The 25850-nt window shown below is 39.8% G+C and overlaps 2 long non-coding RNA genes across 3 annotated transcripts in view; one reads left to right on the top strand and one right to left on the bottom strand.

Annotated features, from left to right (window-relative positions):
* Window positions 1–22908, bottom strand: part of LOC135098436 (uncharacterized) — a 51447-nt gene extending 28539 nt beyond the window's left edge. Inside the window, exons 1-2 of the long non-coding RNA XR_010266994.1 lie at window positions 22871–22908; window positions 19093–19184 (exon numbers count right to left, since the gene is read on the bottom strand). This is a non-coding gene — a long non-coding RNA (uncharacterized LOC135098436). The remainder of the gene's footprint in view (window positions 1–19092; window positions 19185–22870) is intronic.
* Window positions 8564–17771, top strand: LOC135098434 (uncharacterized). Of its 2 annotated transcripts, none has more exons than XR_010266991.1 (5): window positions 8564–9174; window positions 12909–12988; window positions 14484–14598; window positions 16701–17154; window positions 17394–17771. It is a non-coding gene; the product is annotated as an uncharacterized LOC135098434 (long non-coding RNA). The 2 variants fall into 2 exon arrangements; XR_010266992.1 differs by having other exon boundaries at window positions 16697–17154.
* Window positions 22909–25850: the final 2942 nt, after the last annotated feature.

Here is a 25850-nt window from a genome sequence, read left to right as displayed (position 1 = left end):
GACAAGCCACCCATACCTGGCTACTCATGACAGGTGGGAAGAGCCAACGGATTTGTTTGTTTTGTTTATTTATGGGGCTTCTCTCTCTCTCTCTCTCTCTCTCTCTCTCTCTCTCTCTCTCTCTCTCTCTCTCTCTCTCTCTCTCTCTCTCTCTCTCTCTCTCTCTCTCTCTCTCTCTCTCTCTCTCTCTCTCTCTCTCTCTCTCTCTCTCTCTCTCTCTCTCTCTCTCTCTGTCAGGTTAGGTGAAGTGAGGTGAGGTGAAGAGTCAGTTTAGGTGAGGTAATAAGAAGAGTTGGGTGATACTGAAGTAATATTAACGTCTTCATCTGAGGGTTAGGTTAGGTTTAGGTTCACTCAGCTCATTAATCTCCTTGGTGATCCCTTCATTGTGTAGACGATGAGTTGCAAAGGCACTGTACTTTGCCCAGAAATAAACAGTATCTGGAAATGAGTAGGATGTTTGGTGGTGTGTGTGGCAGGGAGACTGTTCAACATAAGTTCAACATGAGTTCTCCCTTCTATCAGTTTAATGAAAGCTGTGAGGGTTTCCAAGAGTGTGTTCACCACTAGTACTGACTGAACAGAGGTGATGTGAAGGGTGAGGTGGTGTGTGGCAGGGTGGGCTGTTGACAGTTTCACAAGGATTCTACAGTTTAGCGAAAGTTATTGGTATTTTCAAGAACTTGTTCAATTTTTTAATTGATTGAACAAAGAGTTTATACCTTCCACTTACAGTCTTTTATGGAAAATATTGCAGTTTCCAAGTGTTATTTCATGAATATAGTCATTGCCAAACACTGCCATCCCAGCAGTAAAAAGATCATCCTCAAGATTCTGATTAAAATAATCTGTTGCCTGTGAAAAACAGTCATGATGTGAGAACATAGAACACTTCTTACACAATACACAAGGACTGGTGCAGGAAGCCATCTGGCCTACATGTGGCAGTCCCTGTTTGAAGCACACCTGCCTGTTTCCACCTGTCATCCCCATCCATTCATGTGTCTAATCTCCTTTCAAAGCTCCCTAATGACTCAGCACTAACAACCTGATTCTTGAGTCCCTTCCATTCATCCACCATTCTGTTTGAGAACCAATTTCTTCCAGTCCTTTTTTAAGTATAACTTTTTTTTTTTTTCAAGCTTGAATCCATTATCTCTTATCATCTCCATCCATACATTTATCTCATCTTTTAAAGCTCCCTAATGACTCAGCACTAGCAACCCGATTCCTGTGTCCATTCTGTCCACCCAGCACTGTTTGACAAGGTGCATTTAGAAGTGCTATTCATTAGGTGCGCTATCTCTGTGTGTACTTTATTTCCGTGCACCAGTCTTGCATCTTGTTGCTCTTGTGCTGCTCAAACCACAACACTTTTGTAACGTGTCTTTTTCTCTCTCTCCTCAGATTTAAGGTACATGTCGCATTCTTACTCACAGCAGCAGCGTGATTTGTCCGAGAGGGAAAAACAAAGAAAAGAAAATGTGAAAAATGTTAAAAATATATCTTTCAAGAGAAAGAAAAATTAAAAACGTGAAAATGTGAATAAAAGTAAAAAATAAAGAAGAAAAATAAGATATTGTAATACAATTATGTATGTGTGTGAAAACCGTAACGTAAAAAATAAAACAGAAAAAAGGAAATAAAAAAAAATAGTAAAATGATGTATATCAATGGGAAAAACGGAACTTGAAAAGGACAAAAAAAAAAAAAAAGGAAAAAAAAAAATTCAAAATTATTGAAGCATGTGTGAAAAAAAAGTTAATTTGATGAAGAGGATAAATTAGCTTTTTTTCCTGCATAAACTTGAGCCTTGCTTTTCATGCGGCAAGAAAAACAAAGTAAAACAATGGACGTGTTTGTAAAAAAAAAAATGCAAAGAAAAAGAAAAAAAAATGTAACAATTATGGATGGATTCATCCAAGAGAATGAAATTACACGAAGGAAAACGAAAATACGAAGAAATGTCAAAAAGATATGTGAAGAAAATCATTAAATAAAAAAACGCTAAAAAGAAAAAAAAATAAGAAAAAGAAGAAGAAGAATATTATATAATAAAATTATGTATATAAGTGTGAAAACCGTAGCTTGTTCAAGAGGATGAAATAAAGAAAAGAAAAAAAGAGAATATATGTTCCTGAATATATGTATATAGTTTGTGTAAAAAAAGAAACTTGAAGAATAAAAAAAAATGAAATAAAAAAATAAAAAAAAATAAAAAAAAGTAATTTAAAGAGAATAAGGAAAAAAAAGATAAACAAAAATAAAAAGAAACAGGTGCTAAGATTATGGATGGATGCGTGAAAAACTTACTTGATGAAGAAGATAAATTGTCTTTTTTTTTTTTATCCTGCATGAGTCTGAGCCTTGCCTTTTATGCAGCACCAACATTATTGCGGTGGAAAAATGCGAAATAAAGGAAAAAAAAATTATAGTAAATATTTTATATATATATATATATATATATATATATATATATATATATATATATATATATATATATATATATATATATATATATATATATATATATATATATATATATATATATAAAGAGGATTAAAAATAAAAGAAAACGAAAGAAAGAAGAAAATAAGCAGTAAAATAACGGATTGATATGTGAAAAAATATAAAGAAAAAAGAAAAATCATGTACCCTAATTAGGGATGTTTGTGAGAAAAGGGTTACTTGTGTGAGACGATGAAATAAAACAAAGAAACAGGAAAACAAAGAAAAGGGGAAACATATGACTTACTGATGAGCAAAAAAACAAACTGAAACGTGAAAAAAAAATAAAAATAAAAGAGCACAATCTTGCAATACAGTTACGTATGTATATAAGTGTGAAAGTCGTAAGTTGTCCAGAAGGATGACATGAAGAAAAGAAAAAAAATAATGTTGTAGAAAAATATGTATATAGTATGTGTGAGTTAATCATGATGAAAAAGAATAAAGGAAAAAAGAATAAAATAAAAGGAAAAAAATAAAAACACGTAACTTGAAAAATAAAGAACAAAAGATATATTTGTAAACAAGACGTAACACGTTCAAGAGAATGTAAAAGAAAATACAAAAAAAAAAAAAGGAAAATGCGCACTGTAATTATGGATGTTTGCGTGAAAAGCGGAACTTGTTGAAGAGGATGAAATATAACAAAGAAGAAAGAAAAAATGCAGTAAAATTACGTATATATGTCTGAGAAATGTAAATTGAAAAGGATAAAAAAATAACGAAAAAAAGAAAAAAAAGAGACATTAATGGATGTATGTGTGAAAAACTTAACATGATGAAGAGGATAAAAGTATTTTTAACAAAAGAAATTGGTGTCTTGTTTTTCATGCACTAACAACATTATTTCTTTGAAAAAAAAAAACATGCAATGAAATTAAAAGGGAAAAAAAGAAAAGTGTAGTAAAAAAATGAATGCATATGTGAAAATAACAATTTCTCGAAGAGAACAACAAAAAGATTAAAAAGCATGAAAAAATAAATATATAGTAAAAAGAAAATATTTATATAAGAGAGAAAAAGACAATTTGTTCAAGAGAATGAAATGAAGAAAAAAAAAGAAAGAAAAAATCAACTTCAACAAAAAAATATTTAGGAAGTATGTGCAAAAAAATAAATAAAAAATGAAATAAATAAATAAATAAATAAATAAAAACAAATAAAGAAAAAAAATAGAAAGATAATGAAAGTAAAAATGAAAAAATATATTGTAATAAAATTAAGTATATATATATATATATATATATATATATATATATATATATATATATATATATATATATATATATATATATATATATATATATATATATATATATATATATATATATATATATATATATATATATATATATATATATATATATATATATATATATATATATATATATATATATATATATATATATATATATATATATATATATATATATATATAATGATAATTATAATAATAATATTATTATTATTATACCCATTAATACTTCTACTACTACTACCACTACTACTACTACTACTACTACTACTACTACAAAATAACGGATTCATATGTGAAAAATATAAAGAAAAAAGAAAAATCATCTACCCTACCTCTAGCGAGGGTAGGGTGGTTGTAAACATAGTAGCAGTAGTGGTAGTAGCAGTAGTAGTGGTAGTAGAAGTATTAATGGGTAGTAGAAGTATTAATGGGTATGATAATAATAATATTATTATTTGATAATATATTGCCCCTTGCAGCTCTCACCTCCCGTGGGAGGCACAGGGAGGTGTTGCTCTCTCACCTCCCGTGGGCAGCTCCGTCACCTATTGTGTGTTTGTTAGGCCCACGTGGTGACGAAGCTCCATCACCACGTGGTGTTGTGTGCTTGTTAGGCACACGTGGCGATGGAGAGGATGCCCTTGAAGTTTCTTGTGAGTTCTGACTTGTGAGTTCTGAGTGGGGTTTGAACCCCGGCGTCCCTCACTCAAAACTCCAAAGTCCATCACTCTACCCACTGGGCCACGAGGACCCATAATAGTGGGTGTAAGGTTGGGGTATTTCCCCGTATTGTTTTCACGTCACTAAATATCACTGTAGCTTAATGATACTTTTTGTGTAGATGCGTACTGTCGTGAAACATGTTCATGAGGAGTTACAACCAGATTTATGTAAAAGAAAAAAATAGAAAAATAAAAATATGTAAAATAGAAGATGGTCTTGCTAATTGCAACATAACTCTTCAACATTTTAATTCAGTCAGTGTTTGAAGTAGTTCGTCATGCAGGGGAGCATTTTTTCTAGGTCTGTCAATAACTACTTCTTTAACAAGTCGTCGTAAAATTAATATTTATTAGAATAATTATTAGAAAACTTTTTTATTCGTATGAAAATATTTTCTTAAATGTTTTTTTTTTATTTTGATAGAAAAAAAAAAAAGGGTCAGTGTCGATCATAGAGCATTTATCTATAAACAACAACAAAAAGTATGAAAAGCTGTTGATGAATGTGAAGGACGTGTGAGCAAGAGTGCAAATGTCTGCATCTCCAGAAAACGGCGCCTGCCCCTCGCTCTGCTGGCTGCGTGCCTCGCACTTTTCTCTTGGCGGGTGTTTCATCGTGCCATCCAGTACATGCAGGCGTCTCAAAGTGTTTGCTGAGACAGGTGTGCCAGTGTCGCTGTAGACATTGCTCTCTGTGTGCCCAGGCCTGAGATGTGACGCTGCCTGTGCCGCGGCAAAGTCCACCCTTGCTTTCATGGCTCTCTTGTGTTGCGCAAGAGAACCAAATGTTGTGGTGCACGGACTCCTTGTCTTTTGGCTTTTGTTACCTGGACATCACAGTACATACATGTGTACTTAGTGAAGTATAAACATTCTCTCTCTCTCTCTCTCTCTCTCTCTCTCTCTCTCTCTCTCTCTCTCTCTCTCTCTCTCTCTCTCTCTCTCTCTCTCTCTCTCTCTCTCTCTCTCATACAATTATGTGCATAATTATAAAAACCGTAACTTGCTCAGGAGGATGAAAGAAAGGAAAGAAAAACGTTGAAGAAAAATATGCATATATCATGTGTGAAAGAAAAAACTTGATCATGAAAAAAATAAAGAAAAGAAATAAATATAAGATAACACAAGTTAAAAAGAATGAAAAACGTAACTTAGAGTTAAAAAAAAAAAAAAAAAATTCAAAGAAAAAGTAAAATACGTGCTGTAATAATATTATCGATGTTTGTGTGGAAAGCGTAACTTGATCAAGAGGATAAAACAAAAACAAAACAAAAAAAAATAGGAAAAAAGGAGAAGGTAGTAAAATTATGTATGGAAAACAAAACCTGAAAATTACAAAAAAAAAAGAAAAAAATAAAAACAATAAGATATGCAGTAAAATTAAGGATGCCTGTGTGAAAAAGAAAGACAGCGTGAAGAAGAAGATGAATTGTGTGTTTTCCTGCAAGAATCTGAGCCTTGCTTGTCACGCAGGAAGAACATTTTCTCTGTGAAATAAATGAAAAAAAAAAAAAGAAAGACAGCGTGAAGAAGAGGATTAATTGTGTGTTTTCCTAGAAGAATCTGAGCCTTGCTTGTCACGCAGGAAGAACATTTTCTCTGTGAAATAAATGAAAAAAAAAAAAGAAAGACAGCGTGAAGAAGAGGATTAATTGTGTGTTTTCCTAGAAGAATCTGAGCCTTGCTTGTCACGCAGGAAGAACATTTTCTCTGTGAAATAAAAAAAAAAAAAACACGAAAAAAAGAAAATAATGTATAAAAATTTTACATATGTGTGTGAAAAACGTTCCCCAAAAAGAATTAAAACAGGAAAAGAAAAACCAACAAAATATAAACCAAAATAATGGATGCATTTGTGAAAAAATAAAGGAAATAAATACGCAATGTGGATGTTTGTGTGAACAGCGGGATTTGTCCCAGAGGGAAAACAAGGAAAAGAAAATGTGAAATATGTGAAAAATATATCTTTCAAGAGAATGAAAAAATAAAAACGTGAAAATGTGAATAAAAAAAATAATAAAGAAGAAAAACAAGATATTGTAATACAATTATGTATGTGTGTGAAAACCGTAACGTAAAAAAATAAAACAGAAAAAAAAAGAAATAAAAAAATTAGTAAGGTTATGTATATCAATGGGAAAAACGGAACTTGAAAAGGACAAAAAAGAAAAATGAAAAAAAATGTAGTAAAATTATTGAAGCATGTGTGAAAAAGTTAATTTGATGGAGAGGATAAATTAACTTTTTTTCCTACATAAACTTGAGCCTTGCTTTTCATGCGGCAAGAAAAACAAATGTAAAACGGACGTGTTTGTAAAAAAAATGCAAAGAAAAAAAAAATGTAACAATTATGGATGGATTCATCCAAGAGAATGAAATTACACGAAGGAAAACGAAAATACGAAGAAATGTCAAAAAGATATGTGAAGAAAATCATTAAATAAAAAAACGCTAAAAAGATAAAAAAAAAAAAAAAAAAGAAGAATATTTTATAATAAAATTATGTATATAAGTGTGAAAACCGTAGCTTGTTCAAGAGGATGAAATAAAGAAAAAAAAAAAAAAAGAGAATATATGTTCCTGAATTTATGTATATAGTGTGTGTAAAAAAAAAGAAACTTGAAGAATAAAGAAAAAAATGAAATAAAAAACATCTTTCCCGACTGTTAACTTGGTGTACTCTTCAGGAATAACATAGCCAGTGCGAGTCAGGGGAATTGGAGGAGCTTGTTGAGCGTCCTGTCGTCACTGCCGCACGTAGCGGCTCGTAGTAGATGTCGACGGCACATGAGCCAGTGAATGTTCATCCACTTTTGACAAAACGTTAGCCACCAAAGCACGAGAACATTCTTGAGTAGAAGTAGCATCAGCTTTCAGCTCGCCCATGGCCTCCCTCGACTTCACAGCCGCAGCAGTCGTGGAATGATTGTGCCCGTTCGCACTTTCACGATAGTGAAGGTTTCATCCCCTACTGTTGTGTGAACAAGAGCCTTGCATGCAGTAGCCTCACATCGCCAGTATTGCTTGGTTCCATCGGCGTTTTTCTTCTGTGCAGCGTAGATGAAGTTAAGATCATCAACAAGCTTTTCCCTGCCACGCCTTGATGGGATTGTGTGCGGCATGCTGCTCTGACTGTGGTGGCCCACGTACTGAAAAGTGAAAATAGAAAACCGAACCAGTGAACGGTAGTCAAGCTAACAACCTGATGTATCAAATCATGATTCGAACAACACACTCACACAACATCACAAACACACACACACACACACACACATTGATGGTCGGATCTTGTCGTAGTAATGGAGTTTCGTAACTAACGCGACAAAAATACAGCCAAGGGAACGAATCACCCTAGGGGACAAATAACCCTAGGGTTCCAATCCTCCAGGGATGAATACCCCGGGGATGAAGCAACCGGGACATTTCACCCGGGGACGAATCACCCTAGAACCAGTAGTAGTAGTAGTAGTAGTAGTAGTAGTGATGGTGGTGGTGATGGTAATATTGATAATAGTAGTAGTAGTAATAGTAGTAGTAGTAGTGATGGTGGTGGTGGTGGTGGTAGTAATATTGATAATAATAGTAGTGTAGTAGTAGTAATAGTAGTAGTAGTAGTAGTAGTAGTAGTAGTAGTAGTAGTAATGGTGGTGATGATGGTGTTAGTAATATCGGTAGTAGTAGTAGTAGTAGTAGTAGTAGTAGTAGTAGTAGCAGTAATAGTAGTAGTAGTGGCAGCAGCAGCAGCATATGTTTGTTAATGGAATCGGCAGCGATAAGGTCATCTCCCCCATCCTAACAAAATAATACAACGGTAATTGGTAATAAATCATCAATGAAGTTTCACATTACAATAGCCTGTAACATGGAGTCATAAATATTCCTCATATCACATCATTAAGTCGTTAATAATAACAAAAACTTAACTATTGTAATATACAATTATATATAACACAAAAATAAAATGAACATCCCCCGTAACATTTCATAAACCACAATACAAAAATAACAAGCCTGAGTGCCCAGTTCTCTTGCAGCGCTTTTATTTATTTATTTTTTTTTTTTTTCTGTAGTGTTATTAATCCCCAACCTATGTTCGTGCGCCCCTATGCACTGTTTTGTAACCAACCTTTCTTTAATAAACTGTTAAACTGCGACTGATGTACAGGCACAGTACAAGGTTTTCGGTACAGGTCAGAGTACGTTTCAGAAAAGATGGGATTGCTATTTTTGCTGTTCGAACTTTCTTAGGTTTCGAGACGTGAGCTCGAGGCGATGAAGGGTCGAGCCTGAGGGACTTCCCATTTTTCAGTGTGTGTGTCGTGGTGGCGAGGAGCGGTGGTGTAGCTTCCTTTGGCTGCTGCTGCTCCTGCTCCTCCTTTCTTTTCCCCCTTTAGTCTTTTTTAACGCTTGTCCTCGTGTCCCTCTTCCTCCTCGTTGCCTTTCCATCGTTATCGTTATCATCATCCTCGCCCTCTCCGCTGGCTTTGTGTTCCTCACCTTACATCTGCAGATGGGGCTCACATTCCTCTTCCTTTTTCTGCTGATTCAACGCTTCTCGATTTTAGTTTTCTTTCTCCTCGTTCTCATCTTTTATCTTGTCCTCCACCACTCCTCTCCACACGAACAAGGACACACACACGCCACACTGTCACTGTCGATCCGGTGTCATTGCAACGTCTTGTTCAGGTGAGTTTCAAGCCTTGTATTAAACAGTGGAAGTTTGCTTATCTCGTTGCAAGCGTGTGTGTGTGTGTGTGTGTGTGTGTGTGTGTGTGTGTTAGTTTTCATGATGTTTATAGATAAGTTTGATAAGTTTTTGTTTCATATTTCCAAGTTGGATGTAGTTCTTAAACAGTTTTTATGTAGTTTTCATGATTTTTATGGGTAAGTTTTATTTTCATATTTCAAAGATACACGTATATCTATTTTATTTTTTTAAATGTTGGTAATGGTACTCAGACTCTTTACGTCCCTCCATCATCACCAGTTTACTTGTTTTCTCCCTCGCTTCTCCACTCGTTGGCATTTTCTCCTCCTCCCTCACTGTTTACTTGTTCTCTTCCTCCACCCTTCGCTCGTTCCTCGTTTTGCACCCTCCCACTCCTTTATGTACTTCTCTATCTTCCCTCTTGCCTCTTCTCAAGTTAATTTGTTCCTGCATCAGTAGTGAGATTTTAAAATATTTGGTAGTATTCCCAGTATCACGTGAACATTGATAATTTTTCCAATAGGTTTACAATTATTACCCTTCATCTTCTTTCCATCCTGCCCCCTGCCACCTTCCCTGCCTCCACCCGTGCCTCCTTCCTCAGACTCTACCCCCTGCTGGCCTCTGTTACTTCTTGCTGCTTTCCTCTCTCCTTCCTCCTCCTCCACTGTTCTTTCTTTGCCTGTCAGTTGGTTTCTTGCAGCATTCCACCGTTTTCCTTCTCCCTCCCTCCGCTCTAAACGTCAAGATGATAAATTTCGTTCTCTTGTTCGTTTGCTGCCTCCTGTCTACCACTTCTCTCTCTCCTTTCCTCCCTCCCTCTTCAGAGATTTATTTCCTTCACTGGTGGATGGAGAGTTGTGCATCGTGGAAGGAGGAGAGGGTGGGGAGGGGAGTAAGGGAATGTTAGATGGCTAAGTTAGATGTACTGGGCTTCATTATCGCTTCTTTTCATGGTAATTTGGTGGTATTAGCTGGTATTACTACTACTACTACTACTACTAATAATAATAATAATTATTATTATTATTATTATTATTATTATTATTATTACAGGATACAAGCTCTTCAAGGGTCATTCGGTCCCTCGTTTCCCCCTGATTCATGTGTTTCCTCCTTTACTCGTTAACTAGTTACTTCCTTTTCTCCACGCCTCCATCCCCATCCTCCTCTTCTACTTCCTTACTTTCTCTCCTCGTCCCTCCACCTCCTCGTCCTCCTCCTCGTTTCCCTCCCTCCCTCCCTTCCTCCTAGAATTGCCTCCCAACTATTTCGGAATTAATCGTAAATCGTCCTTCTGGTGATTCATGGTTTAAAATATTATAATTAACGTGATGCTTGTTAATGTTAAAACTTCCTTGAATACTGGCAATATACGCGACGTACGTCTCGCTGATATGTTTTTCATCATCCTCTTCGCGCTTCCAACTTCTGCCCTGAATGTTTCTCTTTCCCTTTCCCTCTTTTCTTTCTTTAACTAACCCTCTGTTATGATCCCCACCTTTGCGCCTTCCTTTTTTTTTTTTTTTCATCCGCCGCCACCTTCTCTGTCTGTCCGTCTGTCTGTCTGTGCCTCGCCCCTTTCTGTTTATCTTTATCTCTTGTCTGTCTTTCTTTCTCTGTCAGCGTCTGCCTCTCGTCGATTCCCTTTCAATTTTCTGTTATCGCTTACTCGTGCGTGTGATAAATTATACAGATCTTTGTAATTTCTTTTCACTTCCAAAAGCTGCTAGTATATTTACTCCATTGCTGCCTCGGTGCAAGTTTTCAAGTCCTTGAAATAATTAGGCAGTCAGTTATTTGTTATTGACGAGGATTACGGAACAACAACAATAACGAATGAACGCTTTTAGATGGTTGTGATACGTATACCACCTGTTTACCAAATATAATAATAGGAGCTTCAACTCTTGCGATCCTTATTCAAACATTTGGTATAGTTCTTGTTAACACAGAAAATTGAGCAATAGATTACACAAATTTCTTTGGTTTGTAACAGGAAACCGGAACAAGGAGACATGAAAGTTGGCAGTGCGTGTGGCTGTGGTGAGCGGCGGCGGCGACGACGACGACGACGACGTGTGGCGTGGCGAGCGGGTTTCTGCAGTATCCCTCTCCTTCCCGTTTTCTGTTCTTCCCCTTTCTCTTCCTCCGCCTAGTGTACTGCTACTCGCTCTTGTACGGTGACTTTTTTTTTTCCTTCGTTGCAATATTTTGTCGTCTGTTTTCTCTTTTCTTTTCTTCTCGTGCTTTTTATTCACATTATTATTTCTTATTCTATTTTGTTTATTTTGTGTGTTTGTACGTGTGTATTTTCCTCTTCCACATTTTATTTGGATTTTCTTAATTTTTCTCGTATTTTTCTATTCTTCCTTGTATCACACACACACACACACACACGCCGCGTAGTGTAGTGGTTGTTAGCACGCTCGGCTCACAACCAAGAAGGCCTGGGTTCGAATCCCGGGAGCGACGAGGCAAATGGGCGAGCCTCTTAATGTGTAGTCCCTGTTCACCTAGCAGCAAGTAGGTACGGGATGTAACCCGAGGGGTTGTGACCTCGCTGTTTTATTATTAAATAGTTTGCATATTTATTTATCTACATATATTATTTGCATATTTATTTATCTACATATATTATTTTTATTTTATTATTATTATTATTATTTATTTTATTTTATTTATTTATTTATTTTGTGTGTGTGTGTGTCGGGGATGAGTTTTACAGCTCTCATCGCAAGTTGTATTAAAATTCAATAGCCACATTTGCTCGCTCGTGTATATATTGTTTAGTGTTATCAGCGGTTCTTAAGAAACAGGATTTTAAGAGATTATAAACTTAACGTGATATTAAGTTTTGTTTGGTTAACACTTGATGCGCTTCATCCTTCTCTCGCTCCTTGTTCGTGTTTCATTCTCTTTCCTCATGTAAACTGCTGTCCTCATTCGTTTGTTCCCTTCTTTTATGCACTTCAACCATCCAGCCACAATTTCTCGGCTGCCTCTGCACTTGTGTTGTTGTCTTGTTCATCTTGTATTCTAAGGCAATGGAACAGTCCGTTGATTTCTGTTGCTATTTTTAAATTCTTGCACTATATACATTTTTCATAGATTTTCCTGGAAACCATGATTTTAAGACCAATTGGAAAGTGGGTGAGTGTTCGAAAACACACACAAAAGTTCCTAATTTCACCGTAAGTCACTGGAGGCAAACTTTAGAGATTCAGTAAATCTTTATTAATGTTGCTTTCTCCCCCTTTACAGATTGCCTGTTCATCTTTCCCTTCCTCAACGCTTTGTTATTCTCGTCTTCCGCTTTTATTCCTGTTGCACTTCTAGTTTCAAGAGACTCGGTTTGTGAGTCGTATGCTTGCGTGCGTTGCAGTGGTGAGAGGAAATGTGTGTGTGTGTGTGTGTGTGTTCTGGCTAGTGGACAGAAGACTTGTGTGTGGTGGGGTGGGGACAGTATTTAGTGAAGGAATGTGGTTGTGTGTGTGGTTGTGTGTGTGTGTGTGTGTGTGTGTGTTAGGAGGGTGGGAAGGGTGGTGGGTGACGGGGAGCGCGTCGTTGCAGTCTTAACATTTTCTCTCGTTATCCACGTCCTCTTTGTCAGCCTCCACCTTTTCTTGTCCCTGAGTTTTCTGCTTCCTTTTCTGCATGAACTTACACATATCGTCGTCTCCTTTTACTTCTTCATCCTTTTGCTTTTCAGTCGTGATGGTCCTCGTCCAGCTCCTCGCCACCTCACCACACGCCACCACCGTCCCTGTTGATGCTGCGTCAACTTTATTGGTGAGCCTTGCGTCCCAAAGGGTTTTTTTTTTCCCCCTCTTTTTCTCCTGTATTCCTCACCGCTCGTTTAGGCTGTCGTCTTTCGCTTCCCCTTTCTCTTTCTTTTCACCACACTTTCACCACTCTCTCTCTCTCTCTCTCTCTCTCTCTCTCTCTCTCTCTCTCTCTCTCTCTCTCTCTCTCTCTCTCTCTCTCTCTCTCTCGTTTTGGAATAAATTATCTAAAAATATCGTGTTTATTTACGTGATTTTATTTTTTTCTCATGCTTTTCTTGTCCCCATTTCCTTTCTCTCAGCTTCCATTTATTTTTCTTGAATAAATTCTAAAGCGTTAAAGCAAGAGAGCAAGATACCGAGAGAACAATATCTGCGTGTAATGTTCACCACCACGGTCTTGGAGATCACGTGTTAGACCAAAGCGAGCTATATATGTATGCACCTCAGGAAAAGCGTAGAGTTCATGGCATTCTGATCAGTGAGTAAGCTTGGGATTTTTCTTAAACCACTCATCTCATCCTGTTTTCCATGTAGGAGGAGGTCAGGGAGAATATATCTGCTCCCTCTTCATGATCGCCTCTCTATATGTATGACTGAGATTTTTCACACACCTCACCTCGTTCTCTTGTTCAGGGAGATCAGTAACTGCTCGCTTATTAATTAATTTTCACTGCAACATACAACAATTCACAGCACTAGAAACAATGTATGAAATATCTGTGAGCGTGTACAAGAAACGAGGGGATTAAAGAGTATGTTCTGTAATTTCTACCCAGTATAATGTTTGGAGGCGGCTGTCAAACAAGAAGAGATGTCTCAGTGTGCCAAATAGCAGTGAAAAAGTTAAGAATCCTTGGCATCGGAGTGCAAAGCGGAAATTGGCTTGTCAGGCGATAGCTAGGGACGATACCTCACATACTACTTCCTCATTCTTTTTCTTTTACTACTTCATCATTCCTTTCTCTTTTGTCTTGGTGGTCCTTGTCCTGCCCCTCGTCACTCGCCGCCACCTCTCCCCGTCAGCTTTATTTATTGGTGAGTTTCAAGACATGCAGCCCAAATTTTCTCTCTCTCTCTCTCTCTCTCTCTCTCTCTCTCTCTCTCTCTCTCTCTCTCTCTCTCTCTCTCTCTCTCTCTCTCTCTCTCTCTCTCTCTCTCTTTTCTTTTGAGTTACTGTAACTTTACAAAGATTTAAAAGCTTTCATATTTATGCATTTTATGATTGTGTAAATTTCTTGTACATTTTTTGTTCGGTTTCAGATTCCAACCAGACTTTCATGTTTTTTTTTTCAACCTTTTTCTCCATTTTCCCTTCTCTTTTCACTCCAGGTTGTTTTAATTTTTAAGGCTTTGAAGAGAGAACAAGATGCTGATAGAATAATGTGTGTGTGTGTGTGTGTGTGTGTGTGTGTGTGTGTGTGTTTGACGAGTATTGTGTATTTGCTTATTGTTTTCTACTATTTTTGGTTTTCTCTTTTGACGTTCCATTTTTTTTTCAGTTACCTGTCGAACTTCATTGCAGTCCTCGCCGTTGCATTCCCACATGCGTCGCTGTCATGGCACCCTGGCACCCTACAGCCACAACTGCTGCTGCTGTCTTTTATCCTGTAACAGGTGATGTGTAGCAGTTCATTCGTTATTCCGCAAGCGATGTTTTTTTTTTGAAAAAATAATCGCAATTTTCCGAAAGAATGACAATTTTCAGCAAAACCGTGGACATTATATATAATCTTTCCCTATTCCTGTGCCTAGATTTATTATTCTCTCCCCTTGCAAGTCTACCACCCCCCATCTCCATCCTTGCCGTGGTATCTTTCAGTTAACTTTCACCTGTGTGCTGTGTTTTACTTTTTTTTTTTTTTTTTTTACCTTTTTCATTGACTTATTGCTGTCTTCTTTTTCTCTCCGTTTTTTTTTTTTTTTTTTTTCGCTCCGATAATCATGTTAATTTCCTCACACACTACGGCTCTTTTCTAGCAGCTGTCATTTAGGATTAGGAATATCTACTGGATGGTGTTCTGTCCCTTGGTAGTAATGAGTGCTGAGTATTATTAACCTACAGTTTTAGCCACAAATATTGCTGATCATTAGTTATATTATGGTGTGATGTGGTAGTGATGTCAGGCTGCAGTGGTGAAATGTTTTCTTGATGTGGTGGTGGTTACACAAAGGTAGTGAGAGATAATGAATGGTACAGTGATACACACAAGGTACAGTCGGCTTCAAAATGAAACGCACTTTCTTTACCTCTATTTCCACCAATATTTCTAGCCTCTTACCATGTCAACTCCAAGTTTATTAGGAGGCGTAAATATGATTGGTTGGAAGTCTGAAGCTTCCTGTACATGCGGTAAAGGTAATAATGTGAATGACTGGTGATGATGAGGGGAGAAAGGTGGCGATAGATGAGGATGGTGGTGATATTATTCAGTGAGTGAAGAAAAGGTTGACGCATGGTGCTGGAGGTGGCGGGGGGTGTGAGAGTGACAGTGGTGGAGGAGCAGAGGTAATGTGATTGTCAATGATGGGTGCTGGAGTGATGGAGGTCACGGGAGGTTGGATAATGGCGTGATGATTAGTGATGGGAGTAATGGATATGACGTGTTGTGAGGGAATGATGATTAATGATGGGAAGTGATGTGTACTGACAGCCTATTTTTCTTTAGGGCAATATGGGCTTCGGTTCCCTCCCATTGCTTCCTTGCAACCCTGTCTCCTTTCTCACCCTGTCTCCTTTCTCATTTACTGAGTTTCACATATTACCGTTACTGGTAATTTAAATTTTCTTTACTCTGAGTTGTGACCTTCGTTCTTTCACTCAATTCAGAGTATCGAATGATAATTTTTACGTAATGAAAAAACAAATTTTCAAGATTCTTATCACTGCAGTCTCTCTCTCTCTCTCTCTCTCTCTCTCTCTCTCTCTCTCTCTCTCTCTCTCTCTCTCTCTCTCTCTCTCTCTCTCTCTCTCTCTCTCTCGGTATTGTCGATTAAGTAAGTCTTTGGTAAGCAAGCGGCTGTGGTTCGTAAACACTGTTTGAGAGGACAGACTAGGTCCCAGGGGAGGAGAAGAGGGAGAGAGAAAAGAATGACGGTGTAAGTGCTCTGTACAGAGGATGGAAGGTGAAGCAGAGAATCGACAATACTGAGAGAGAGAGAGAGAGAGAGAGAGAGAGAGAGAGAGAGAGAGAGAGAGAGAGAGAGAGAGAGAGAGAGAGAGAGAGAGAGAGAGAGAGAGAGAGACGTTTCCTGCTTTTCGTTCTTCCTTTGTGTTCCCCGCCAGTCATTACTAGCATCACAGCAACACAACCGGCGGCGTGGTCGTGCTGCTTTTAAATTCCACCGAAAATGCACCGAGGAGACGTAGGGAAATTGTTTGTTATTTTTGTTAATATTTCTCTCTCTCTCTCTCTCTCTCTCTCTCTCTCTCTCTCTCTCTCTCTCTCTCTCTCTCTCTCTCTCTCTCTCTCTCTCTCTCTCTCTTAGTATTGTCGATTCTCTGCTTCACCTTCCATCCTCTGTACAGAGCACTTACACCGTCATTCTTTTCTCTCTCCCTCTTCTCCTCCCCTGGGACCTAGTCTGTCCTCTCAAACGGTGTTTACGAACCACAGCCGCTTGCTTACCAAAGACTTATTTAAAATCGATTTCTTTCCCCACCTCTTTCCCTATCATTGCTAGTTTTCTCAGCCTAACATGACTTGTTACCCAGCCAGGCGTGTGAGCGGTGTTGTGATCGTCGCCTAGAGGTGTCCATGTTCCGGGAGTCGCTGCCCTTCCAGTCCTCCTCCGCTGTCTGTCTGAGCAACCTGGGTGAAGAGCGGCGGACGCCGCGTTCCATGTTAATGTTTGCTGACCAGCCGTCCTCTCTTATTTTCTCAGTCCTAGCGAGGTGAAGGAGGGACGCTTGCTTCTGCGGCAAACAGAAGCAATCCGCGAGGACGACAGGAAGGTGCGAACGTTTGAGGTGGATGAAAATAATTAATTAATTGCTCAATATGTTGCTGACGAGCAGTCTTCAACGTTCGCACCGTGTCGTCCTCGTGGGTTGCCATCTTAAACGTTTAACCTTCACCACTTTATCAGAAGCCGCCTCCTTTACTAGCTAGTAGGGACTGGAGAGGCAAAGAGGACGGGGCTGATCAGCAAACTGATGGAGAAACCAAGAGTGTATGTATGGATAAGTAGTATGGGTTTGTTAGTTCAGCTTGAAAACTTTGTGGTATGCAACGTAATATAGCAGGGTAATGGGCAGGGGGAACAGGTTAAGTTCAAGTTGCCTTTAATGTGAAAACCATAATATGAAGTGAGGTGAAGTTTTATTTCGTGCGTAATTTACAGTAGTAATTAATTATTCACAAAATTCTCCTCGCGAATTCTCAGTTATTCGCTGCTCTCTCGCTTCCCAGATGCCATCTCGTGTCTCCAACCCAACGGGGTGGTTGTAAGCACCGAGCAGAATCAGGGAGCCAAGACGCAAGTATGGGGATAGCCCGCGAATGCCCGGCGATGTCTTTAGTACGAAAACTCTGGGAGGGTGAAGAGGCACGTGACATTCAGCGGGTGAGAACTCGCATGTTGCTGGAAGACAAGTAAGTGTTGCAACTATGGACATCTACCACCAGAGCGGTAGCCGGCCATTACGAATTACCCACACCATTTTGAGATGAAGAACCGGATCTGCCAAACAACAACAACGAGATGGCGCAGAAACGCTTGAAGGGACAGACGACGCCTCGCTAGGGATTCGGACTTCAGACGACGATATGCAGGAGAGAGAGAACACTTGCTGTTAAAGAGCGATGCCAGCGTCTGAACGTGAAGGACCACGAGGAGTAACCTGGTGCCTGCCTCACCATCCACTCATGAACCCAAACAAACCTGAGAAAGTGAAGGCTTTGTTTGCGCAGCGAAGTACAACAACGTTTCCCTCAAAGACTGAGTGATGCAGGTTCCTGACCTAAATAGCAAACTGGTGGGTGCCCTTCTGCGTTTCCGAAGTGAACGGATTGCCGCGATGGCTGATGTGAAGGCAATGTTTCTCATCAAGCTGGCGTGACCCCTCTTCACCGAGACTCCTTAAGAGATTCCTTTGGTGGAAAGATGGGAACCTAAGGAGGGTACGGCGCGCCTACCGAATGACGGGTATGTCTTTTTGGGTGTGTATGGAGTCCCTCCTGTGCTGCTTACGCATTGCAACGAACTTTGACCGACTGTGAGGAAGAATATCGCATAGCTAGTAGTTACTGAACATGGAGGGGCTTGTACGTAGACAACTTACTTCTTTCAGTACCCTCCACCGAAAAGGCATCCAGATTTACTCGCGATCTTTGGCTCACAAAGAGAGGATTTCTGCTAAGTGGGTTAGTAGTAACCTTAAGGAGACATAGTACAGTACTGTGTCCTACAGAGAGAGACAAGAATAAGAATAGATCTGAGTAAGGACGCACTGGCTACAAAACGGGATCTGGAAAGGGATCAGTCAATCAACTAGCTGTGAGGGGAGTACTGAGGGTGAGCAGCTCCGTTCATGACCCTCTTGGACTGGTCAGTCCTGTAATGATTAAGGCGAAGGCGATGATCAATTAAGGCGAAGGCGAAGATCTTTCAGGACGAGTGCAGCCGATAAGGAAGGATGGATGACCCCCTCCTAAATCACCACAGGTCCTAGTTGGTTGGCTTGGCTGGAGGAGTTACCAGGACTGACGGTCTTTCAAGTTCCCCGATGCTACAGGCGGGAGGACATGGGAGATGTTTTATCACTTACCAACTGCATCATTTCAGATCAAACATGCTGAGATGGTGATATTAAGAGTTGTTCAAACCACAACGTGCAAAGAGGAGATGAACATCCTAAAGTCAAAGTCAAAGAAAAAAAACTACAGAGGAAACATTCGATCTGTCGCGTGGAACCCTTCATGGGTGAGGGTGGATTTTATACTCCATGTGGACGGCTGGACCACGCACCGTTGCCTGCTACAAGTCGGTATCCCATTTCCATGCTCATACGGAGAGAGATCATCATATCACAAAATTGATTCTACAAGAGTGCATGAGGACTTTACTTGACAGTTCACGCAGGATGGGAGCATGTTACGTCACACTTACTGGATTCCACACACACCACCTGCCTGAGGACCGAGAGTAACCCCCATGCTGGCACCATTCTCGTCAGCTGGAGTGGATTGCTTCAGACCGTTCTTGGTCAAAGTGGAAAGAAGCAGAGTGAGTGAGTGGGGATGCCTCCACGTGCATGACTACACACATAAGAACATAAGAAATAAGGGAAGCTGCAAGAAGCGACCAGGCTTACACGTGGCAGTCCCTATATGAAATATACCTACCTATTTTCTATTTATTATCCCTATCCATCCATAAACCTGTCTAATCTTCTCTTAAAGCTCTCTAGTGTCGTAGCACTAACGTTGTTAAACTTGATTTACCGAGTCCGTTCCACTCATCTACCACTCTGAGAACCAAACCTAAACCTAAATTTTTCAAGCTTGAACCCATTATTTCTTGTTCTCTACCCTGGTTGCTGATCCTAACAATTTTGCTTATACCACTTAAAAAGACTTACTTTTTAATAAAAGTATCAGGTCCCCTCTTAAAATAACATCTTTCTAAAGAATGTAAATTTAACAGCTTCAATCTCGCCTCGTAAGGAATACTCCTCATCCCCTGTATCTTTTTAGTCATTCTCCTCTGTACTGATCTATATAAAATACATCTTTCTAAAGAATGTAAATTTAACACAGCTTCAATCTCGCCTCGTAATGAATACTCCTCATCCCCTGTATCCTTTTAGTCATTCTCCTCTGTACTGATCTATATATATCTAATAGAGACCTAAATCACAGCGTAGTCTACACGAAGTCTGACCAGCGAGCGCCAAGTATAAAACTTTAATATCACTTCCGGCCTTCTACTTTTAACACTCCTAAAAATGAATCCTAGTACCCTATTTCACCTGTTTCTCAAGACGGAGTTCAGAGCTATATAACTCCTAAATCTTATCTAAATCTGCCTGCAAGGCGATGGCATCCGATTCTAACCTAATCTTACCTATCTGTGTCAACCGCAAATTTACTAACATCACTACTAATTCCACTATCCAAGTCATTGATGTATACTATATTAAAAACAACAATGTCCCTAATACTGATGATCCCTGTGGCACCCCACTCGGATTTAGAGCCGTTTATTACAAACAACTCTCTGTCGCCTGTCGCTTAGCCATGACCTTATCCAGCCTATCACCCTCCCATCTATCCCGTGTGCCCTAACCTCTCTCAGGAGCCTCTGATGGGGTACCTTGTCAAAGGCTTTACTAAAGACCAGATATAAGATGTCATAACTATTACCATTATCTGCTGCTTCCTACACTTTACTGTAAAAACTTGACAAGTTTGTCAGGTAAGACTTCCCCCTTCGTGAAGCCATGCTGTGACTGATTTATCAAGTCATGTTTGTCTAAATGTTCCCTAATGTTCCTTGCTATTATTGACTCTAATATTTTACCTACAACTGAAGTTAAGGTTTTATCTCCTTCCTTAGAGATGGGTACTACATTAGCCTGCCTTCACATTACTGGTACCTCACCCGACTCAAGTGATTTCCTAAAGACAGAAACTAACGGCTCACTAATAAAGTAATCTCTTTGCATTCCTTAAGTACTCTGGGATATATTTCATCAGGTCCTGGTGACTTGAACTTTTTTAGCCTATCTATCTCCTGTTCCACTATCTCCTCAGTTATGGAAATATGTCAGCTTCTCATTCTCGTCTGCTCTAAACACCTGTTCACTATCTGGCATATCCTGCATGTTTTCCTGCGTTAAGACAGTTAAAAAATACTCATTCAGAATCTTACTAATCTCCTCCCCAGAACTAACCAGCTCCCCATCTGCTGCCTTTAATGGACCTATAGTATCCTTATTCTTCGTCCTGGTCCGTCTTCGCCTGGCTACCTTTAATTCATAATTGCCCTTTGCTTTCCTCGTTAACTTCCTGACTGTTCTAACTAATCCATTATATTGTGACCTTAAAACTTCATCACCTGACCTTAATTTCTTATATATATATATATATATATATATATATATATATATATATATATATATATATATATATATATATATATATATATATATATATATATATATATATATATATATATACTTCTCTTCCGCCCTATATAATGTTTTACCCAGCAGTCATCCATTTAGGGTAATTTTTCTGTGATCTTACTGCTCAATACGAGATATTTGCTAACTGACCTGTATGAACTTTACGAAATGTTTATACAATTCATCTACATTTACTTCACCTAATCCCCTCATCTTGGCCCCTACCATCCTCTCCACTCCCTCCTCTACTCGCCTTGACCTCACCTCTCTCATTTCAGCATGACCTGACATTCCAACACACTCACACTCACACTCCCCCCTTCCTCTTTGCTCCGCCCCTTCCGGACACATCTTCCCTCCTTTTGTCCTACACCCTCACGCCTCACCTCACCTCTCTCATCCTGCCTTATCTCTCTGAACTCCGTCCCTGACCTGACCTCACCCTGCATCCTTTGCCAGTCCACTCCTTGGAGGTACCTTTTTAATTCTTCAAAATCTGCTCTCCTAAAGTCAGGTATTTTACTAGTGTTTTTGCTTCTAAAAGTTTCTTCCCATTCTAAATTGTACCTAATTTCCCTATGGTCACTGTTACCTAGCTGTCCTCCAACCTCTACCTGCGTGACTGCTTCCTCCCTGTTAGTAAGAATTAAATCTTGAATATTATTCCCCCTTGTGTGTTCTACGACTACCTTTTTTAAAAAATTATACTGAATTACCTTAACTTAGTAGTATTATTAATTATTATTAATATTATTATTATTATTATTATTATTATCATTATTATTGTTATTATTATTATTACTATTATCGTTATTATTGTTGTCATTTCGTTAGTAATTGATATGTAATTATATAATTGTGTTTTGGTCTTTAGGTTTTCCTCTATTCTCTCTCTCTCTCTCTCTCTCTCTCTCTCTCTCTCTCTCTCTCTCTCTCTCTCTCTCTCTCTCTCTCTCTGTTTTTTTCGTAATTAATTATATTTTTTCAGCTAACATATTTTAACGAACACCCAGAATATAAGAAGATTACTGAACTCAGTAATAATAATGAAAACTCCAGAAAACTTCCACGAAATTTTACAAACGGGGCCAAAAAAAAATCATTATATCGAAATGGAAAACACAGCCAGACTAGATTATATTACATATTCTGAATACAAAAGTTTATTTTACTTTACAGATAAGTAAAGAAAACGCACATTCCTCACCCTATAAAAGAAATATTTTTTTTTAAATCCGCCAGCTGATCCACATCAAATTTGAAAATACGAGCTGTTAGACAAGGTTTTATTGGATATCATTACTGGTGATATATTTCTTATATTTTTTTTAAGTCTTAAATTAGATACTAAATCAATCCTAGGCGTGCCAAAAAGAAAAATGAAAAATAATACAATACCGAGTGTTATGTTTATCCACAAACAACAACAACGGCTACTGCAGATTTTGTTGCAAATTGTAACTTGTTATAGTTTTATAATACTAAATCAAATATCAAAACAATGCCAACTCTATTAATAAAAAAAAAAAAAAAGAAAACGATGTCTATTTTGGGCCGAATTTTTTTTTTTTTTTTTTTTTTTCGCCTCTCCTCCGTACCTCTCCACCTCTTTCCTCCCTCTCGCACTCTTCCTCTTCCCCCTCCATCTCCTCCTCCTCTATTACTCCTGTACACCCGAGTCTAAATATCACCTGGAAACATCTGTAAAACCCTGCAGATTATGCTTAATGTTGATGGGGAGAGACGGGAAATTCTTACCTTGTCAGCGGCGAGGTGGGGCAGGGCTTCGCGTGGCACGGCAGGGCGAAACACTGAGCCAAGGATATCATGGTGTGGTATTATGATGGTGTAGTGTGGTGGTGATAACAATGCACTCCCACTCACTTCACTGCCCTGTGTGTGTGTGTGTGTGTGTGGCGCCGATGAGAGACGAGTACTGTAAATTGTATAACTGGTGTTTAGGCCTTTGACTGCCACTTGGTACAATTTTCCCGAATTATCAATCAAACTGAGACATCTTTACTTGATCTCCAGCAACATCTAAACTTTAAACTGGGTAGAAATGGGATGATGAGTGGATGAGTGTGGGTAGGTGTCAAGTGGGTTAGTGGGTACCAGACGGATGGGTAGATGGGTGGGTGAGCCTGTAGGTAGTGCGTGGTGGGTAATAAAAAGATTATAATGATAAACGGCTTATTGGTATGGCAGTTGTTACAATGAAAACATGCAGTGGGTTTGGGGAGGCTTAAACCTAAACGTAAGAGAGAGGAACTAACTGTTAGTGACTCACAGCGTGGTGGGCATCGCGCTGAGGCGGTATCGCTCTTTGTGCGGCGCCTTCAGGTGCGTCTTCTGGTTGTGGTTTCGTGTGGCACGGACCTGGCGAGGCGCGTCGGGCGGCAGCATCTGGCGTAGGCGTGGGTGGGGCAGCAGGCCCTTCCCAAACTTCTCCGGGTCTGTCGGTGTCTGGCCGACAAGCTGGGCAGACTCAGGGTGGTCAGGGCGTCCTGGATATGGTTGAGTGGGTGGCTGGATGGTGAGGTAATGGAAGTGGATGTGTGTGTGTGTGTGAGCGTCAGTCGGTGGATAGATGGAGTTACGCCTGTGGGTATGTGGATGTGAGTTGGTGGATATGGGTGAATGACTGAGTGGATGGGTGGATGTGATTGAGTAAGTAGTGGATGGGTTAGTGGGTAGGAGACGGGTGGGCCTGTAGGTGGTGTGCGGTGGGTGATAAACAAAATAGTAAAGCACAGTTTAATGATATGGTAGTTGTTACTCTGAAAATATACAGAGGGATTGGGGGAGGCTTAAACCTAAGCGTAAGGTTAATCTTAAGAGGGGAGCTAACTGTTAGTCCCTCGCACCACGCTGGGAATCCTGCTGAGGTTGTATCGCTCTGTGTGCCGCGCTTTCAGGTGCGTCATCTTTGTGGTGTCCTTGTTATAGTTTTATAATACTAAATCAAATATCAAAACAATGCCAACTCTATTAATAAAAAAGAAAAGGATGTCGATTTTGGGCCGAAATGTTTTTTTCTTTCGTCTCTCCTCCGTACCTCTCCACCTCTTCCCTCCCTCTCACACTGTTCCTCTCTGCCCTCCACCTCCTCCTCCTCCATTACTCCTGTACACCCTAGTCCAAATATCACCTGGAAACATCTGTAAAACCATGGAAATTATGGTTAATGTTGACGGTGATAGACGGGAAATTCTTACCTTAGCAGCGGCGGGGCGGGGCAGGGCTTGGCGGGGCTCGGCAGGGCGACACGGGGAGCCAAGGATATAATGGTGTGGTATTATGGTGGTGTGGTGTGGTGGTGATAACAATGCACTCCCACTCACTTCACTGCCCTGTGTGTGTGTGTGTGTGTGTGTCTGTGGCGCCGATCAGAGACGAGTCACAAAGCTGTATAACTAACTGGTGTTTAGGCCTTTGATTGCCACTTGGTACACCTTTCCCTAATTACTGACCACTTTGACATCTTTACTTGATCTTCATCCACACCCAATCTTTTAACTGGGTAGAAGTGGGATGAGGAGTGGGTGAGTGTGGGTGGGTGCCGGGTCAGTTAGTGGGTAGGGGACTGGTGGATGGCTGGGCGGGTGTGCCTGTAGGTGGTGTGCGGTGGGTAATAAAAATGTTACAGTAATAAACGGGTTATTGATATTGCAGTTGTTACACTGAAAATATACAGTGGGATTTGGGAGGCTTAAACCTAAACGTAAGGTTAATGTAGAGAGAGGAACTCACTGTTAGTGGCTCGCACCACTGTGGAAATCGCGCTGAGGCGGTATCGCTCCGTGCGCAGCGCCTTCAGGGGTGTCATCTGCTTGTGATGTCCTATGGCACGGATCTGGCGAAGCGCGTCCTGCGGCAGCGTGTGGCGTAGGCGTGGGTGACGCAGCAGGCCCTTCCCAACCTTCTACAGGCTCTTTTGCTATCTGCCCGACAGACTGGGCAGACTCGGGGTGGTCAGGGCGTCCTGGATGAGTGGACATGGTTAAGTGGGTGGCTGGATGGGTGAGGTAATAGAAGTGGATGGGTGTGTGAGTGTCAGTCGGTAGATAGATGGTTGGAGTTAGGGCTGTGGGTAGGTGGATGTGAGTTGGTGAATATTGCTGAATGACTGAGTGGATGGGTGGATGTGTTTGAGTAAGTAGTGGATGGATGGATTAGTGGGTAGGAGACGGGTGGATGGATGGGCGGGCGTGCCTGTAGGTGGTGTGCGGTGGGTAACAAACAAGTGGAGAGCCAAGGGTATCGTGGTGTGGTATTATGGTGGTGGTGTGTGGTGGTGACAACAATGCACTGCCACTCACTTCACTGCCCCGTGTGTGTGTGTGTGTGTGTGTGTGCCGATCAGTGACAAGTCACAAAATTCTATAACTGGTGTGTGTGTGTGTGTGTGTGTGTGTGTGTGTGTGTGTGTGTGTGTGTACATACTCGTGACTCATTAAGCTTCAGTCTAGATGGTGTAATCTAAAACGCTTTGCTCTCATCACGATTATTTTCCAAGGCCACAAAGATGATTAGCTGGGTTCTCAAGAGTGTTTCTCCGGTAAAAATGTAGAAATCTTGCTAATCTATCATTAGAACCGTAAAAAAGAACCCTTAAAGACCAGTAGTTTCAACTAAAGCCTTTGAAAGCAGTCGGAGTGCAGCGCAAAGGCATTTCAGGATTAGAGAAACATTAGTGTCCTTATAATTCACGTTGGACTGTAGTACGTTCACTAAT

Source organism: Scylla paramamosain, unplaced genomic scaffold (assembly GCF_035594125.1).
Source record: "Scylla paramamosain isolate STU-SP2022 unplaced genomic scaffold, ASM3559412v1 Contig62, whole genome shotgun sequence".
NCBI classification, from domain to species: Eukaryota; Metazoa; Arthropoda; class Malacostraca; order Decapoda; family Portunidae; genus Scylla; species Scylla paramamosain.
This window is presented reverse-complemented; position numbering and strand designations above follow the sequence as displayed.